The sequence below is a fragment of the Siniperca chuatsi genome, linkage group LG12, assembly GCF_020085105.1.
Source record: "Siniperca chuatsi isolate FFG_IHB_CAS linkage group LG12, ASM2008510v1, whole genome shotgun sequence".
Lineage (NCBI taxonomy): Eukaryota > Metazoa > Chordata > Actinopteri > Centrarchiformes > Sinipercidae > Siniperca > Siniperca chuatsi.
The window spans coordinates 7,381,098-7,401,103 of NC_058053.1; the positions used below are offsets into that span (position 1 = coordinate 7,381,098).

Below are 20,006 nucleotides of genomic sequence, written 5' to 3' on the forward strand. Positions count from 1 at the left end.
GCCCTTGAGCAAGATGCAGAATTTGTTCCAGATCCATGGTTATGCAGCAGATTGTGGGCTTTGACACCCTGCACTCTTCGTCAAGAAATGCTTTCTCCAATATGTGAACTAAATATTTTTGTTGTGCCAGAATCCCCTTATCACCAGAGCATACTATATTGAAAACAGAGTTGGAAAAAAATCAATAAATACACAAAACTGATTAGGAATGTTTCTGTCAAAAAGAAGAAGTAAAAAAAAAAGCTTTGACTGAATTTGTAGGTCTACTCCATCATTTCCCCGGCTTTGGGATATGCATACCAACAACATTGGGCTCATTGTCTTGTTCTCACCACTCCGCTTCATCTGCTTACTTCATTGTTTGCCAAACAGAGTTACTGTACAATGGTCCATTGTTAGTTGCATTGTAGGTTGTTTCTTTTTTGAGCCACTTGAGGTCAGTACAGCCCACATTACCACTCTCACAATTTGAAAATATCCTTTTACAGTTTCTGTGAATGACAGGGCTGCAGATTCATTTGGTCTGAATGGGCACGCTTGGACTTGAAGGGAAAGAGAACAAGAAAAGTTATTTTCATAATCACATTAGTTTTGAAAGTCATACAATGACAGGGGGACATGGCTCTTTCAAAATGAAATTCCAGTTAATAATACACGCCGATTAAAATAAAATCCAAGTGTGTGTGTTTACATAAAGTTACAGTCCCAGCCATATTAATTCAATTTAATTTTGTTATTTTTATGAGTGTATTATGTTATGTAATGCATTTGACCTATACAGAAAAATAGAGCAGTCTAATACATTTAAGGTATACAGAAGGATTTTGCAGTACATATCAGAATACATGCAAACTGCATTGTCAATACAGCACCTAATGTATTATTCAGATGGTAGGTATGTGCAGTAGCAAATAACTGCCTAAAGCTATAGTTATTTTTTTACAGTATATGAAATACTTGGTACATTCTGCAATACATTATACATATTTCACATATGCTGTTACATTATTCAGTACGTACACATATATTTCTAGTACATATTAAGATAAGGTAAACATATGCTATACCTCTGTCAGCTCATGATATCAGTGTTTGTGACCTCATGGTGAACATGTTTTGACAGATGCATTTGATTGACACAAATAAAAAACTGTCATTATATTCTTTATAAGGGTTACAATGCAGCTAAGTGTGGGCATATGTCATATTATATTTTGGAGCGGTTCTACCTGGGTGCGCTGGAAAACAAACTGCGCGCCTCCCGCTCCGTGGCCCCGCCCCTGTGCGCTCGGTTTGCGCCATTACGTCGCTATGCTGATCGCTGCTGTGCTGCAAGGCAGGCAGGCAGGCAGGCAGGCAGGCAGGCAGGCAAAGCAGCTGCAGAGACACCAGGGAACGCTCACTACAACGGACAGGCTCATGTTGGGAAAGTCAGAAAGGCAACCTTTGCCTATTCTGTGATTTTAAGTCCAAAATTGTTCACTTGTAACCTTTTGCTGATAACATTTTCTTTATCTTTAAGCCTGCGTGGGAATATATTTTTCATTCTCTCGACCTGAAATGACTGCTAATCGCCGTGTCTAGCCAATGGTTACTGCGGGGGCTCCTGTCTTGTGGATTATCCGTCGTCGCCGAGCCAGTTGCATGGTCGAGCCCGGAGGAGGCCCCGCTCTGCTGGATGGATGTGTGTGAAGCAGCGCCAGACTCTGAGTACTGATGAAGACGGTGATAATGATGATGCTTGGGTTTCATCGGCAGCGGGTGAACTGATCTTGGATGTTCGGGCTATATCGCCCCCAAACAAACCATTTCCTCATAGAGCAAAACATATATTCCTTAAAAACTGGACGCCCCTGGAGCAGTTTATGACGGTAAGAAAGACACTCATTCACAGGCCACCAGTTTTTACAGCCAGCTGACGTTAGCTAACGCTAGCTAGCTTAGCGCTGTCACTTTTATCCAAGTTGCTCCTCGCACAGCTAAAAAGGCTAATGTTCCGAAATAACATTGGGATAACGCTTCTCCAATGGGGCCTGCTTTGTTATCACACTCGTGTCTGTTTGAGTGGGAGCTCACAAAGAAGTAGGAAGAAATAGAAAGCCTCAATACACCTTTTTATTCTGTAACCTTAATAGCCAGTGGTTGTGTAGCTTGCTTGTTAGCTAGCTGTTTCTCAGCCCATTCAATATCTCGCAGCTTACTTTACGTAGCTGCGAAACAGTAGCTAATCCCGTGTGCGCAGTATTGGTATGCATTTAAAGGTTTAAAATAAATAAAACTTAGTACGGCCTTCCTCAAGTCGACATTAATAATTTAGTTAAATAGGCCGTTAATAGCTAATTCATTAGACAGTGTACAATAAGCCCTTTAATGACGAGACTCCAGTTGGCGTTCAATGAAACCAGTGCGGTGTCAGTTCTGACGGCTTTAAAGATGCCATTCCTTTATCCCGTGCAATAGCCGTTAATTAGTGATTATTAAGTGATTTGCGTTGTCTTGTTTCGGCGCAAGTCTTGTTTGACCGAGCTAATGTGTTTCTTTTACCATATAGCACCAGCGGTAAATAACGTAAGACATAGCGAATACAGATCCTTCAGAGAAAATTGATGTTGGGTTTTGTCATTCATTGCTAAATAAAAGGTGAAGCACCGGTTGTTACAACTGCTCTCATGTACGTGTCACATTCTAGAAATGTCACGAGAGGGCCTATATGGATAAGCTGCTTATTGCGACCATGCTTTTAGTTGCCCGTGCATCAATAATTGTTCATTTTATTTCGCGAAGTAAATGACAGAAAAGGACTCACGTCTGCTGAAAAGCTATTGACTATGTGGTGTTAAGTAATGGATGTGAGGGTTTGCTGTGATGAGGCGTCCTCCTTTTTTTCGATGACGTAATCCTCCACCATCCGTGCCACATCTTTTGGGTCGCAGTCGGTTCCTCTGCTGCCTGCTGCTTGCCAGTCTGCTGCCGCTGCTGAGATCATATGGACCCTGCTCTGTCCTGTTTGTCTAGCCTCTCTCTCTCTCCCTCCCTGGCTCTTTCTTGTCTTTTTCTAAACTGCAAAATGACTTTAGAGCTACAATTGGTTCTGAATGGGATCTCAGCAAAGGAAGGAATTGTGAATGAAATCCTGAAGCTGGTCTCAGTTCTCCAAAGTCAGCAACCCCACAAGTGTCATTGGGGATCCGTGAAAGGGGCACCAGAAGTCCCACATGACATGCTCTGTATATCCTGTGTAATTTTACTTTATTTTTAAAAATCTGTAAGATTCGACAGTAGCAATTGCTTTGATGATAGCTTTTCTACAGTATCAATTTCTGAAGGAATTCATATAAACCAAAAAAAACTTATCAGACGGAGGTCCAAAAAAGGTGTCTTTGACCTAATGTTTATGGTTGGTCTTGACCTGAATACGTTTGGGAATCCCTGTCTGAGGCTGGTGGTTGCCGAAGCTGAACTACTTATCTTTGGAATTAGGCCTGCCATGTTGCACATTTTTATTTAGGACACCATTCTAGGCTGTTGATTGCCACCATATTATATATTAAAGCTGTGGTTGTCAGGATTATTGCGCAGTTCTGCACATCTCATCTCTGATAGCTGAAACATACAGTAGGATTGGAGGCTGTGTTGTGGCACTGTTGGCATATAAAAATGACTAAATAAGGCTGCGCAAAGTTTGTTTTCATGGGTTTTGTGACATGCAGTTTGACCATTTTTATTTCTATTATAAATGCATAAATGGCATGCTGAGGAAAATCCTGGAGTGAACTTTAAATGTATTTGCTTTTGCTCTGCCCAAACCTGAAGAAGTCCTGAGTTTTAAGAGTGGATGGGCTCAGCTGGTGAAGATTAAATTGCCTGTGGCAATGTCCCTGGTTCACTTGAACAGCGCACCTGAACCTGCCAACCCCATGGTGTACAGCAGAAGTGTGTGTGAGACAGAGAGAGAGAGCAGATAGTAAAAAGTAAGGGGAAGAAGCGAGGAGGGATATGGATACTGGAAGACAGAGGGGACACAGGTGTGGCAGGGGTAATGGGGATAAACTGCACCTGCTAGCAGAGGGCAGTGGGATCCCATGGGAACAAGTTGGGAGTTAGGTAGTATCATCAGATCCCAAGGCAACTTGCTTAAATTTAACTGTGGATATGGTGCCGAGGCAAATAGTAATTTACCCTTACGTTTATTTCCAACAATTCTTAGTCAACATATAGTCCTCTTTGTTTTGGTTAAGAATGACCAAAAATTAATAATTTCTGCCAGTTGTCTTCACTTAGTTGAAATTATTCTCAGTCTTGGGGCATAGCCTCCAGGCCTGTAATATATGCATAGCAGTTTGAGAAACTGTTGGTCAACATTGCCTGTAGCTTGACAACAAGGGCAAAAATTTGGTTACCTTTAGAGTTTTGCAAGGAATTTCTTCCTTATCCATCACTTGGTGATATTCTATTGTTTCGATTGGAACTGAAGAAGCTATTAAATGAGGAACAATGTTGAATAATTCTGTTTTACAGGTAGCACTACATCTTGGATGGTCAATGGGTGCAAGCATTCGGCTGTTTAATTAGTGTTAATTTGGCAAGCTAGGAGGAGGCGGCTGTGGCTTGGTGATAGAGCGGGTCATCCACCAATCGGAAGGTCGGCAGTTTGATCCCGGCCCACATGTCGAAGTGTCCTGGGGCAAGACACTGAACCTCAAATTGCTCGCGACGGTAGTGTGAGGCACTTTGAGTGATCGGTAAGACTAGAAAGGCGCTATACAAGTACAGTCCATTTACCATTTACGTGCTTAGACCTCTCGCCACCAATTTTCCATCATACCGTTTCTGCAGATGTGTCTCCACGGGTTTGGCTGGTGCCTGTAGAGAAGATGCATAAAGATGACAGCTTCCTGGTTAAACATCATAAACCAGCCTACATTGCAAAGAAGTCAAAGGTCAACCATTGTTCTTGCCAGTTTGAATGGCGATGTGTATACACTGTGGGATGGGCTAGGAGCATAGAACGTTTGGGAATGTGTAGAACATTATGTGCCTAAAGCTCCTCTGTTTCATACAAGGTGGTTTGTGCAAAATGAATTGATGAAGCAAATACAATTTCCTTACGTATGTAAGATGTATTAGAATGTAATGCTGTGTTTCTATTTTGTCACATAATTGTGTCAGTCCAGGAGGATGTCATCTTTATGCACCCTGAGGTTCAGCTGCTGTCTCTCTGACTTTCTCGTCTGCTTCTCACTTCTTTGCTTTGAGTTACTCTTCCTTTTTCTCTCTATCTTTTTCTGACACCTTGTGTCTGTTTAGTCTCAACGTTCGAAAGGCACACCCTACCACTCAGCATGGTGCTCAGAAGTGCTGACAGCTTAGTATTGGTGTTAACTGGCAGTGTTGGTAGGAAGACTGCTGGCTGCCAAGATATATAATCTGGCTTCAAAGATGCTAGCATCTGCGTATCTTACATTGGTAGGCTTGGATTCATTGCCATAAGAGCTATGAAAAAACTGTTAGTATTAATTAACTTTCACTTCTGTTACCATAATGTAGTTTTTTTTATTCTCTGTCAATGTAGTGCCACCAAGTAGCTTTTTTTCCCCACCCCATACACAAACGAATGACTTGGTTATTAAGACTCACGCTTGTGCATGTTTCAAGTTGAGTGGTACATACCTATAAGATCCCTCATTAGATCCTCCTCTTTATTTGAGTGGGACCAGGCTCCTTGTGACCTACACTGACTGTTCGTGACAGTCCTGTCAAAGAGCAGCCTGTTCATGTTTAAACAAGAGGACCAGCTGCCTGCCCATTCTATTATAACCCTTCGGAAAGCTCACAGACCTATTTGCAGTTGGGAAGCGCAGTAAGCAGAACCACTAATAGACAAAGTTCGGCCATTTCAGTTAACAGTGGCTGCACTGCGACCCAACTGTTGCCAAATTATTGGTGATTTTGTGCCAGCTTATTCCTTGAATGTTGTGCATCTTGCTTCAGTAATTACATGAAGGGAAAGTATTACCAATAAGTCATTCTGAAATGGGAGGCAAGATAGTCACCATTCATTTACAAATATGCCTAATTTGGCACAGGCTGACACAAATACAATATTGCCTAACATGGCACGGACTGGTAGCACTCTCAGATCACCATCATTGTCCTGAGCTACAGTACTTTCAGTCTGTCTGACTGGCAGTCCTTAAGCCAAGCAGCCAAACAGGCATCCATTCACATAAATATCCAGCCAGATAGTGCTGAGAAAGGCAGCTAGTTTAGTGGTCTGTTGCTGGGGCGGATATGGCACAACTCTTTAGTGAAAATCATCTCCCAAGCCCCAAACACAGCTGTGTTTATTCCGTGCAAGATACCACAGCTACAGAATGCCAGGACGAAGGTGCCTTGACTGATCTAGACTTCCAAAATGGAAAGCAAGTAGTGCCATATCAATAGTGACACACAAGTTTTGATTGGTAGTAAGGAATAATAGCATCATGTGGATGCCTTTGTCAGGCTTTTAGCATTGTAGTCTCAATATCATTCAGAAAATAGAGGAGCAGACTCACATGTTTACATATGTTTTAAAGTTTTAAGACCAGACTAAAAATAATTATTTTCTGCCTGTGAACACTGGGACAAAAATAACAGTGGCCTTGTGAATTGGGTGCAGATGGATTCAGTTCTAGCAGGAAAATGCCTTATTTTTTTTAGGAATGAACAACATTTATTCATAGTTGGACTATAGTATATTGTTGTATGGATCACAGTGATTCTTCGTATAAGAATGTTCTAAGGAGTCTTGTGACTATGGGCCATTTCTGTGAAAAATCCTTAAATCACTCAGTAGTGCTTTTTCAGTTGCAGTTGTCTGTTCAGCGTTGGCTATCAGGATCATGCATAACTAATCAGATGAAACTGCATATTATGGTAATGGTGTTCTCAGTTAGTGGGCAGTCATAATGGTTTGATTAGCTGAAACAGCATGTTATCCAGCCAGAGATAGGAGGTAGAGACAGACCCCCTACTTTTTACTCACTCACTCTTTCTTTCTCTCTCACACAAACACACACACAGCATAAATGCTTTGAAGTGCCAGTTACATTCAGGTATACAGGATTTAGACAACACCAGAGAGAATTGTGAATGAATGGCACTAACAAATCTCTATTAAAACACACATTTTTGTCATTGACATTGAAACAAATTACTTAGTTACTGTCTTTTTTAAATTGTTGCAGGTTTGGCAAAATCTGTGAGTATATCACATTCAGATTTACTCTACAGGCTCTTGGAGATCTCTCTAACTTTTTATTTTATTTTTCTGAAGACCACAGTTTTTTTTTCTCGGACCTACATCTACAAAATGACTCAAAACGTTTGGATTTATAAAGAGAGATTGACTTTTTACTCCACTAGCCCACAGGCATGTAGGCCTTGGCAACATAAATAGTGGCTCTGGATATCTGTTGTAATTCATCATCAGTATCGGCCCTATTATGAGTCACTTGTGTGTTCTAACCCAGTTTCTGAAAAATGCAGGGCTAGATTATACCAACAGAGCCAGGAGGTAAAGATAGCTAGATTATAGTTTAGGGGCTGTGAGATAGATTTAGCTAGCCTTGCAGAGGTTGGATTAAGACAGCACAACATAAAGACATTAAAGGATTAACATGATCATTGATGATCACTGAATATGAGGTGGATAGATGCAGAGATGGCATTTGGATAAATGGAGAAATGGGAGAAAAGGGTGGCCGGACAGGTGGGCAAACAGCAGGGGACAGGGTAACTGATTGGCATCAACGGGTGATGGAGTATGTGAAGCAGTAGTAGATGTTTGGTTTTATTGGTTAAAAAAAGGTTTAGAAGAAATAGGCAGTTTTCATTTGTATATATCTATAAATGGGAACGTGTAGCTCTACTTAAAAAGCTTTACTTCCAAAACAAATAAAATGTAATTTCTGTGGTGCTTTCCATCAATAATGAACTAAATGAGAGATTTCAGTAATTATTATTATTCTTACTTAGAAAATAATACCCAAACATTTTATTCATTCATTTGAATATTGTTTTTGGTTAAGGCAGATCCAGGATGCGTTTTTAACATCTGGCCAGAGACAATAGATGAAATTTAGCCTTCTGTACTACTCTGCCTCATTTACAGTTCTTTTTTTTGTTGATTAGTGATCACTGTACCTATCAAATAAACTAGTAATAATAAGTACAGGTACGTTTTTGTATTACCAGTTTCTTTCAAATGGTATCTCTTTTGAATTCATTCAGCTTGTTGAAATTTGTTTACTTTGTCATCTTGTGTCAGTTTAGCTGCTGAATTCCTTTCAGTCCCTTCTTTTCCTCAACATGTAGAGTTCCTTCTGTCTGACTTTCTACTCAACTTATAAGAGTGCTTCGATTGATCGGCCACCAATCGTTATTGGCCAATATTTGTTATAGTTTGATCGGTGGTCTCTATAAAGGCCGCACAGAAGAGCTGATCAGATGATGCAATGTCGCCCAAGTATATTAATGGCCGGCGACCAATTTTACACACTGACACGGTGGATATTTTCGATAGACTACGACATTAACAACAAGCCTCCTCCACATGAGGCTCACCTGCTGTTGTGAAAACGGAATTGCGGTGAAAAAATCCAAAATGGGAGCTGTGCTTTTTGGGCGACTTTATAAAACATACTGCTGACAAAAAAAAGTCAACAGAGCAGACACATAAAGCCTGTCTGTCCCTGGATGTTACAGTGAGAGAGAAACAGAAAGAGGCAGGCAGGGCACGCCTTTGTGTGTGCATTAATGAGACAGAGGTGTATGTGTGTGTGTGCTTGTGTAGAGAAAAGAGAACTGAAGGGAAAAGCAAGGTGAACAGATTAAAATAGTTTGTGAATAAACACAAAATAAGGTGGAGAATTAAATAGAATTAAAAAGGTGAAATAAGAAATAACCTACTGGAAATAGAAATATACCCCCCAAAGCACTCCCTCCCTTCCCTTCCCTCTTTAATGCTGTGTTCAGAGTATCTGTGCCAAAGCTACAAAATGGCCAAGCGTGGCCAGCTGCAATGTCACCGCTGAAGTGTTGCTCAATCGCTCATTGACGTAGCATAGCGCCAGCTAACTTAGCTATCACCCAGCGACAAGTGTCGGGCGTCAGTTTGTGGCTTCCATTGAAAATGACTTGTAGCCTGATGCTTTGTCGCTGGTAGTCTGAACACAGCATAAGAGAGATAGTGGAATATGTTGGAATATGCCGACAATTGTCAATTCATGATACCTTCTCATCTCTTAACTTTAATGCTTAATATACAGTGTTGTTAAGAATAGTTAAATAAATAAATAAAGCTACGCAATAGTAATATAATAATACCATGGGCAGTTGGTTGTTGATAGTAGTCATGTGTTAAAATGCTAAAAGTATGTGCAAACTTCAGCAAAGCAAATGAAAAGGCAGCTGATTTTTAAGTGTGCTTGTTTTGTGTAACTTGCAACCCAGTGGAACAATATGCCATAAATTTGTGGTGATTGTGGTGTGTTGATTTTTTTTTATTTGTTTTTTTAGCAAAATGGCTGCTGCACCACTGTCAGTGTTGTGTGACCACTCCCCCCTGACTCAAGTATGTTGGCAAGCTGCTTAGAGAGTGATATGATCATATTTGACTTTACGGGGAAGTTGCCTGTTGATGGTACAGGATTTAGGGTCTATTTAAATCTAACTAACCACTAGAAATGTAGTTAAAATTAGCCCAGATATGGTGACAAAAGTAATGCACGAGTGTTGGGTAGTAGTGCATCAATCCTGTTCATGTGTCTAAAACAAGAGCAAGTCTTTGCGATGCAAACTGCCCTCAAACTGAGGCTGGAGTCAAAATGGGGGTAACATGATGAGATCAGTCCTTCCTGACCACCACTGCTCCATGTCATTATATTATTATAGAATAACCACTGGATTATATGATTATACCTAAACATCTTTCTTCTGAAAAAGTGGACTCCTCTCCCCTGCAGCCCCACCCCCACTCCTCAGGTATGTGAGTGCAGCTGGCTCCTAACTCTCGAGTTATGCTCCAGTGCGTGTTTTGGCTTGTCCTTTCCTTCACTATCATCCTTCCCACTATCCCCCAAAATGCATATACACAGCGACAGATGCCCGACTGTGCACATTTACACATACACACTGTTTTTTAAAGGTGTCTTGCGATTTACTCAGTAAAGAGTGGTAGACCTATTGCCATTTGCCCATTATAACCTGCTGCTTGTGCAACCTGAGCTGAGTGTGTGTGTGTGTGTGTCAGCTTCAGATCCTCAGGTCTGCCTTTGAAACAGCTGCTTAAAGAGCCTTGAATACCGCAGGAGGTCAAAGGACACAGTTGCTTAAGAACAGTGTGTCAGAGCCAAAAATGGATTGCGTTCCTTATTCTGCTGCCCCCCCTCCATGAATTACCAAGGTTTCGTTGTTTTTGATCTTGGGTTGAGATGACCAATTGGGATTAAAGAAGAACACTGGTTTGCAAATGTTTTTCCAAAGTTTAACTAGATAAAATTACTTAGTCGTGTAGCTAAAAAGCGGTGACATTAGGGGTTATAGAATCTGTTTCCAAGCTCAAATAATTCATCTGTCCCAGTCAGAAATAGGCCCGCTTTTACCAATGAGCAGCATTAGTGACAGTAAATGAGTTTCACTTTGGTTCCATCATCTATTAAAAGACTAGAAGCAGAGACTCGTTGGTCTACGTTGGTTTCCATGTTTCTAAACCTTTATTTTCACGCCCTCTTTTTCAGACATGCAGTGTGTTTTTGTGTGACACTTGACAGGGTTATTTCTGGAACATCAACAGTTTACATGGTCAAACCTTGTTTTATCCGCTGCTTGTTTTGCTTGGAGATCGGTGGAGGAAGCGCAAAGGGATTCCCTATCCAACTCAAACAAGAACATAAAGAGCAGTCTAAAAACACAGGACATTAGTACTGCTGTTTTATTTCATACTGCTTCCAGTTTCTCCGCTCTGTGGCTTTTTTTCTATCCATCCCTCCTTCTCTCCTTTCTTTTTATCCTTACTGGTCTTGAATCCTAGTCTACATGACCATCTTGTTCAAGACAAAGGTGTTTGTAATTTCTGTCTCTCAACAATTTCCTTTGTTTTAGTCAACAGACAGGTTCCAAATGTAGATCGAGGCTGTGAAAATGGCATCACTGTGCATGTGATACAATGCAGTGAAGAAAGCGAAAGGGAAAGGATCAACAACATGCGTAGAGATATCTGGTTACGGTGGCTGATGGGCATGCTTTTTTGGAGGGTGTGTCCACCCACGTGAGCTTGGATCACTCTGAACAGCACACGCACAAACATTCACATGTACCACCCTGTGCTCTTTTGTTGACATCTGGGCCTAACCTTTCTCAACTTTAACTTGCAGCCTGAGGATAGGAATGATCCTTTCCTCAAGCGAACTCCATTCTAGGTCCCTTCAGTTGCATTTAGCAACAATGGTTAGAGACCATTTATAACATCCTGCAAAAGTGCCCTTTACTTATTTATTTTTTCCTCCCAATTCAATTGATTACTGGGAGGGAGAGAGAGCTTGAGAATGTATGTATGTGTGTGTGGGCTGGGCGATTGGTTGAAACTAATATCACATGACTTTAACAGAGGTGAAGCCAGTAATGTTACAGATTCCTTCAATGGAGGTTCAAGATTTGCAGTGACACAATATATGATCGGCAAAATGTAAAATTTTAATGAAGCATTTGAATAAACATGGCATAAAATTATTAACTTTATACTTCATTTTGACTGCAAGAAACAAAACCAACCACCACAGTAAAGGCCCCCACACATGATCAGCGGTAAAACCGCTCTGCGCTGGCTGTGCCATTGTTTTCCTATGGGGAGAGCGGTATAAAAGGTGGAAGCGCGACCCTTGGCGGGACGCACTGCTCAAGCGCTACGCTCAAAGTTTAAATTATTTCGACTTTGTCCTCGGTTGCCGCTGACCTTTTCAAAGCGCAACTAATAAGATACAGCTGTATGTGACGTAGCCAGAAATGAACATTACACATGCAACTTTCTGCATCTCCATTTTGACGCAAGAAGCTCTTGTTCTTATGGTGGTTGAATGCACTTATTTTAAGTTGCTTTGGACAAAAGTATCTGCCATATGAATGTAATGAGTGTTCGGTACCAGTATTTGCTGTCGAAACAGAACTTTAAACTGTGGAAAAATATTTTTGGCTTCATTTTCAATATTTTGTTTTACCTATGTCAAATGTAAATGTAAATGGACTGTACTTGTATAGTGCCTTTCTAGGCTTTCCGACTACTCAAAGCGCTTCACACAACATATCACGTTTACCCCATTGCTCATAAGTTCAAAGAAACTAACTAACTCACACACACTCACACAACAAAGGCTTAGCCCCTGTCTTGCCCATGGACACTTCGACATGTGGGCTGGGGGAAGTCGCTCTACCACTAAGCCACAGCCGCCCCTGTAAATAACGTAGGACTTTTCTATATCAAAATAAAAAATATAGGAAAAAAGTATTAAGTAAGTTTTTTTACATTTTTAAATGTCTATTTAAAGCATTGATTGGTAATACAACTAAAACGGGAAGTGTATGAAGCTATTGTGCTGAAAGTCTATTTAAGTGGTCCTTTGGACTGGTACAGTTTAAATAAATGGCAACCCATTCTGGAGCCCTGTAAATTCATAGAGAGTAGTTAGTAGAGAGTTGCAGAAACTTAGGACAATATATTGTCTGTCTTTCAATCTATTGATCTATTGTACTGTGTGTCTGCCGGCTAGTTATGTAGTGTATCGGTTTGGTTTCTCTGTGGGCATTTGTCTAGATGTTTCTACGTGTCTGATGGCCCTTGGTTTGCAGCAATTCTCAGTAGGAAAAACAAATTGCAGTTTGTCATTTTGCACTGTCAGGTCTTGTGTGTGTATGAGCAGTATAGTATCTGTGTGTGCAGAAAGAAAGCAAGCAAAATGGACAACCATACCCTGAGAGAATGTGTCTGTGTGTGTGTGTGTGTGTGTGTGTGTCAGATATTGAGAATGAGAGGAGAGAGAGAACATGAGAACAAGATAGTGTGAGAGAGAAACGGGCAGCCTCGCTGCTATTTTCTGGGGCAGGCTATCAGGCAGCGAGGCAGCAGGGAGGGATAATAACAGAAGCTGTTACATTCTTGTGGTTTCTCTGATTTCAGCATGAGGCAGGGGGCTGGCTCTGGCTGACTCATGGCTGCTCTATGCCAACATGGAAGCTACTAGGAAGAGGACAATACATGACATTTCTTGGACACTTTAATCTAAGACACATTAATTACCGGACTATGAATCTGTGCATATTTTGGCACCTCTTGCTCAAGAATTAACCTAGCAACTGATTAACAGATTAAACTACCACTGTGAGCAGTGCCAATGATTTTACTTTATAGTTTGTTAGGTTTGTTCCTCAGGCCATTTGAGGTCCAATTTCAGATGCTACAGTTCAGGACTGGCTCTTATTTAGATATTGGATATCCTGGTATTTGACTGGTTGTGTTTCAATACAACTGCAGTGTATTGATTTTTAGAGGAGTTGATAAATTGTCATAGCTACATGAACGTAACAAAAGCACTCTTTCATTGATCAACTTCAACAACAACAAAAATATTGCAGAAAAATGTAGCTGTGTATGCTGGTTGGAAATGAATGGGATGCTATTGTGCTTATGTTCAATAGGTGACAAAACAAAAGCATTTAGAGGGATTTGTCATAATGTAAACACAGAAAGAGTTTACATTATGACAAGAACAGGTGTTCATCTGGATAAAGTACAGAAACTGGCCAAACTGGTTCAGTGACTTCTGGACAATGGAATCCAGATAATCAAGACCTGAAAACATCTGGGTGTCTTAAGTACTGTCAGAACCCTAAATGGCTTGAAAAATATAAACAGTTTATGTTTAGTGGAACTAGAGAGGAATAAAAAAGGAAACAATAGCTATTAGACATACTTTACGTATACACATACTGCACTACTAAATGTTACTCTACTGCCAAACATTACGCACCACAAATTGTATGAAGCCACGCAAAGTCAGTGTGCATCTATGTTTTTTTCTTTTGCTTGGTGGCTCTCATCGCCATAGTCCATTTACTTAACATTGCTATTCTATACAATAAGAGCCTTACTCTGAAGTTGAATGTGTTTCATTGGTTCATTTAAGCCTTCACTTAGGTCTGGGGTTGCACTAATCTTCTTTAGTAAAATCAGATTAATGCAGAACAGGCTAAAACAAGCACTGTTTAACCCACGGTTGTGAAACCTGGTTGGAGGTTGTTGTATAGCAGGTCAATGCTGCAGAATAAATGCCATCTGCTTTGTAACACTACCACAAATACATAACCTGTACTGACCTACAGAAGTAACCTTATAAAGCTACAAAGAACGTGTAGTTTATGTACATTACTGATGTAATTTTACAGTAAACAAAGTGCAAAAAGTGCTACAGAAGACATGTAATCAACCAATAGTAATTGCTAAAAGCTGTTGGAATTTTCTGGAATTTAACAGTTTGATTAGCTACAACATGTTATTGTCACACAGTATTCTGTATCAAAGCTGCACCACTTCTGTGGCAGTCACTTTCTTTGGCAGCACTTTGACAGTGCACTGCATTGAGTGATGCTAGCAGAAATTAAACATCCCTTAAAAAGCCTGATGCTGGGAGATTTGTATCAGCTGTTTGAGTTTAGCACAGGGGCATGCACCTTGATATTTTGTATGAAGCAAACTGTGGCCTTGAAGGAGATTAATCCAGACACAAATTTTTGCTGCCATACCTCAGGACATGCAAAACAATTCTTGCTGTCTCAGTATTTTTTCACATGCAGCTAACCTTATTTTCTACAGCGTGGAAACATTGTACAGGCTGTAAGGTGATTGTCAGGTGGGCCTACACTTTCCTGTTTTGGCCCTGTTTACCAACCACAATGTGTTCCACCCACCTCCATCTCTTCATCTTCACCTCTTCATACAACCAGTGGTACAGAGCCATCCCCTAACACCTCTCCTACACACATGGTTCTTGTTATTTGAGCTACGTATATGATACATTCAAACAAGCCGTTTAATCATCAATTCCACTTTTGAATCGCCTCTTCCTCTTGAATTACTTGTGTTACAGCAGGGCCTATGGCCATTTAGCTTTGTAGATATTTAGTTTGCAGGCTTGAACCGCAACAGTGGCATATGTGACATAAAAAGCAACATGGTAGACCAAACCTATGTTGAATTTGTGTGTGTAAGAGAGAATGCACACACACAGAGCAGCAGCAACCATATATTGCTGGGGTTTCTGAGGTAAGTTAAGCAGACCATTGTTTGTTTCTAAGCGTTTACTGTTGAAGTAATTTTGACTTAAAAGATGGTGATCATCACAGAATAACATAAAGGGAGAGAGAGGTATGGCACTGTGTAAAACCTATGCAGAGCTTCCAGTTTCCTGAATTATGCATCAAGCTGAATCCCTTTCATCAGCAAAATCGAGCAGACTCTATAAACCTACAGTATGTCCCATCTGTAGGCACACACACACACATACACACACTGGCCACACCAGGTAAAGCAAAAGGCAAAAACTGCTTCTCTCAGAAGTGAACATTTGTGCTGAAGGCACCTAGACAACTTTCAGATGTTGTGCATGAGTTTGTATGTGTGGCTATGTAAGCATATGGGTGTAAGTGTGAATGAGACAGTGTGTTTTAGCATGTTGTACTGTGTCCATGGTTTTTTGGGAGAAACCATCACTGACTGCTCCAAACAACTAGATGACTGGGTAGAACACTACTCTGAGCTCTATGCCAGTGACAACACTGTCTCTGACTCAGCACTCGGTCATGTAGAGTGTCAACCCGTAATGGAAGAGCTTGACATGGAACCAACAACTGAGGAGCTAAGCAAAGCAATCAACAGCCTAACCTGCGGAAAAGCACCTCCGCATTTTCCAGTCCTTCCACACCGACATTCAAGGCACATCCGTGTGATGTATCCACCTCAGACCCCTTCAAAATCTGTTGTGAGGGATGTGTGATGGCACCCACCTTTTTGGTGTATTCTTTTCCCTCCTCCTGCAGCAAGCCTTTGGAACATCAACTAAGGGAGTCTACCTGCACACAAGGACAGAGAGTAATCAATTCAGCCTTGCTCGACTGAAAGCTAAAACAAAGGTCACACTGATCATCATCTGGGTCATGCTGTTTTTTGCTGATGGCGCGGCAGTGGCAGCACACTCTCAGGAGCACCTGCAAACCCTCGTGGACCGGTTCACCCAAGCATGCCTGACCATCAGCCTGAACAAAACCACCCCCACCATCACTATCAACAACTTCACACTGAAAGCTAGAAGCACTTTAACTTTCCTTGTGTCCACCATCACCAACAACCTGGCACACACACACACACACACACACACACACACACACACACACACACACACACACACACACACACACACACAGCAGTCATGTGCTGACAAACAAAACCACCTTGGCTCAACACCAAGAAGCAAAGAGAATGAAGAGGACGCAACAACAACAGTACACCTCATCATTTGGGGCCGGCCTACACATCGATTTCACAGCCACAGCAGACGGTGCGCTAAAACCTAACTCCCCAGCACAGGAAATCTATGGTCGTAATATGTAGGCCTATATACTTTGGTATTTTTTTGGTAGAAGCGATTTGTCCGTCTTCACAGGGTTGTTAATATTGTGGTTTTACCACTCAGCTTTCAATTGACGTTTCTGTGAAGGATAGGGTTAGGCTGTTGTGTAATACTGTAATGCAAACTTGTGTGTTCACATGTTGCATTCACAAAGCCCACAGTACATTTCTAGCCACATGTAAGAACCCTCTAGATGCAACCAGGCATGGAATTAAAGCACTCTTTCCTTTCCTGCTTGTTGCGGTGTTTGTATATATTTTTAGTTTCTTTGTGTATCATATTGTGTCATTCTATCTGCTCATCATTTCTTTCACAGTTTGTTAAATGTCTATAACACAAATAGGCCTGCAGATTAGGCTGTATTGTCATTTTTCCAGAGACCTTGAGAACTCATTGTTAAATGTGAAAAATTAGGCCAAATCAGGCAATCTCTTTTCAGTGACCTTTTGGAGACAGTACAGCAATAATAATATGGGCACATTTTAGGCTGATAAGTCTTTCCCTAGTGCTCTTTCCCCAAATACCCGCTGCCTATCTTTCATTTTAAATGTCAACCGCAGTCTAATTCTGTTTTTCAGCAAAGTACAAGAATAGAATATCCAAGGCTTCTTAGAAAAAAGGCTTGAGTAGTGAGAGGGGGAGATAGGTTATGAACAAGATGGGTTGAAATTTGATGAGATGAGTTCTGATTGGTTTAGTGTTTGAGTATTGTGGCCTGAACAGCTATAGCTTCTAAGAATAGTAATACAGGGTTATCCTGAGGGTGCAGCGGATTTAATAAATCATGTAGCCGTCATGACTTTGTCACATGCTGTCATCTCTGTCTTTTTCTACGAGACTGACAGATTTAGTTACTTCAGTGTTGCCAAAAACCATGGCGCAATATGAGTATATTTATATTGAGCTTGTCTTGGTCTGTGTTGTCACCAGTGGCACAGGGTAAGCAAGTATACACTGGTGTACATTTCTCCACAGACAAAACACAGTGTAGGGTGACTTAACACTTTGAGTTGTTCAATTATATTATTCTAGCAGTTATTATGCTATTATTATACTAACTATATATTCTGATCCCAGACTATACTGTTCGTTGCTATGACAGTTATTTGCCCTTTTCCAGAGAAAATCGAGCAATGCTGTCTAAATCTGTGGCGTTACCTATGCCGCTGAATTACAAGGCAGAATAGTGTGTCAGAATAGTTTCATGGTAATTGGGTTCTTTCACTGTAAGACCTGTATGAGTGCCTTGGTGCATTCAGGCAAGAGCTAGAGCTGCTTTCACATGATCAGCATCAAAGGGCTTAACGCTGCGTAATTCCATTCTTATTTTTAATGTTTGGGCTGTTGACGCTCGACTCAGCAACTGCTCATGAAAATCGCTGCGTCCTGATGCACAGACTTTAAACTGTTTTAACTTTGACCTAGTTTGACAAAGACTACTGAGCATGTTTGGTGACACTAGCTGCTGCCTGAATGCAGCAAGTTTCGTTATGTGAAAATCATGTCATGTTAAATTACAAGATACAGCTGGACACATGTGCATGTGTTCTGTTGCGTAGTTTTATTTTTATCCTGCAAAAATGTATTGAAATATCATAATTTCAAACCAAATATGGTTGTAAAATTTAGTTTATTTGAGCTTTCAACAGAATTGGGATCCTTCCAGTTGATGGATAGGCATGTAAAAATCTATGTATTAATATGTGTATGTGTGGATGCCAGATCACCTAGGTTACTGTAGATATTCACACATGAACACACAGTTCATATAAGCTCAAACAGCTGAGATGTAAAAGAGCAAAGATCAGCTCTCTCACATGCATGAATATGTATTTATTTGCTTGCGCATATGTGTGCGTCGTTTTTTCTTTGCAGTGTGTGTTGTCAAGGGAGCTTTTACACTCCGATGAAGAGAGGCTGATTAATGTACTGCTTAATGATCCTACACACTGTTAAACACACATACACTTGCTGAGAGTGGTGGTTAAAGAATTTATACCATCCAGATAGATCTTTTATCTAAATTAGAATACCACCATGTACTACAGGTACAGTGGGCTAGAGCTGACTGAATCACAACTGTAATTCTGAGGGGTGAAAGATGGCAAAGGTCAAAGTTTGATACTTATTGATTAATCTTGCATCACCTCAACTAGTCTATATACATTACCAGAAATGGTCGTAGGTCTAATTACTTGTCACTAGAAATAATGGCGATCCAAACAATTCAAGTGATAATATTTGATTACAAACTTGGTGTTGTTCTTGTTTCTATTTTTTTTAATTAAAACAATCCGTGATTTTCTTTTTTTAAATTTTTATTCCGAAATTTATTTCAAACCAATGAAACTTTCTTATGCAGTTCGTTTTCAATGTTAATTTTGTGATGTAAAGATGCGTTCAGGTTATAGCTTGGTTTGACACACAATATCAGAATGTTCTCACCAAAATCTAAAAGTTTCAAGTCAATTTAAATTCTGAATGAAAAGACACAAAAGTTCAGACAAAAAACATTGGACTCCAGGTTAAATTTGTAATTACATATAGTATTGATTCTGACAGGTTTAAATGTGGCTGTGGTCCTCAGCCATGTAGCTGAGTTGTTATGCTGCTAACCTAGCCTACCAGCGGGGGGGGTGTGCTTGGTGCAGAACACCTGGCCTCCCTGCTGGTGGGGCAGGAATGTGCAGTGTTGAGGTGGATGCGGGTGGAAATTTGCAGCGTGTTCAGAACACGACCCCTGGTAACATTTAAAGGTGCCAACGTCAGCAGGAAAGGAAAAATCAGGGGAATGTGCTGCTTTAATCAAACCTGCATCTCTGTTTCTCTGCTTTCTGTTTTTCTATGTGTGCATTGGGGTGTGTGCTGCTTTGTGTGTGTGTGTGTGTGTGTGTGTGCCCACATTACTGTAGAGAAGAGGGCCTCTTGTTATATAAATGAGGTAACACTGTTCCACCCTTCTCATATTTTCAATCTGTGTGTTCAGTTTAGCGTTTGCATTTGAAATTCCTTTAATTCCCCCCCACTACATTGCAATGGCTGTAGATAATAGCCCGTATATTTAGAAAATCACTGTCCACTCCGACAAGCCTGGATATTATTTAATTCTTCTCCAACTAATACATTAGTCCAGGGGAAGTTGACTTTTAGTTTACCAGCTTTTTTTTGTTGAGGACCCCCTTGAAACTTAAATTAATCAAGGTAGTATAAAAGCCCTGTAGCAAATACATCTAGAATGTATCATGATTTTATAATATCTGTCACCTGTAACGAGCAGCAGAGGTGGTA

The 20,006-nt window shown here is 40.7% G+C and overlaps 1 protein-coding gene across 1 annotated transcript in view; it reads left to right on the forward strand.

The window, feature by feature from the left end:
• The first annotated feature begins 1,312 nt into the window (after positions 1 to 1,312).
• The window catches only part of ptpn4a (protein tyrosine phosphatase non-receptor type 4a), a 68,736-nt gene continuing 50,042 nt past the window's right edge, over positions 1,313 to 20,006 (forward strand). The window contains exon 1 of the mRNA XM_044216109.1: positions 1,313 to 1,871. The gene's annotated coding sequence lies outside the window, so the exon portion shown is untranslated. The remainder of the gene's footprint in view (positions 1,872 to 20,006) is intronic.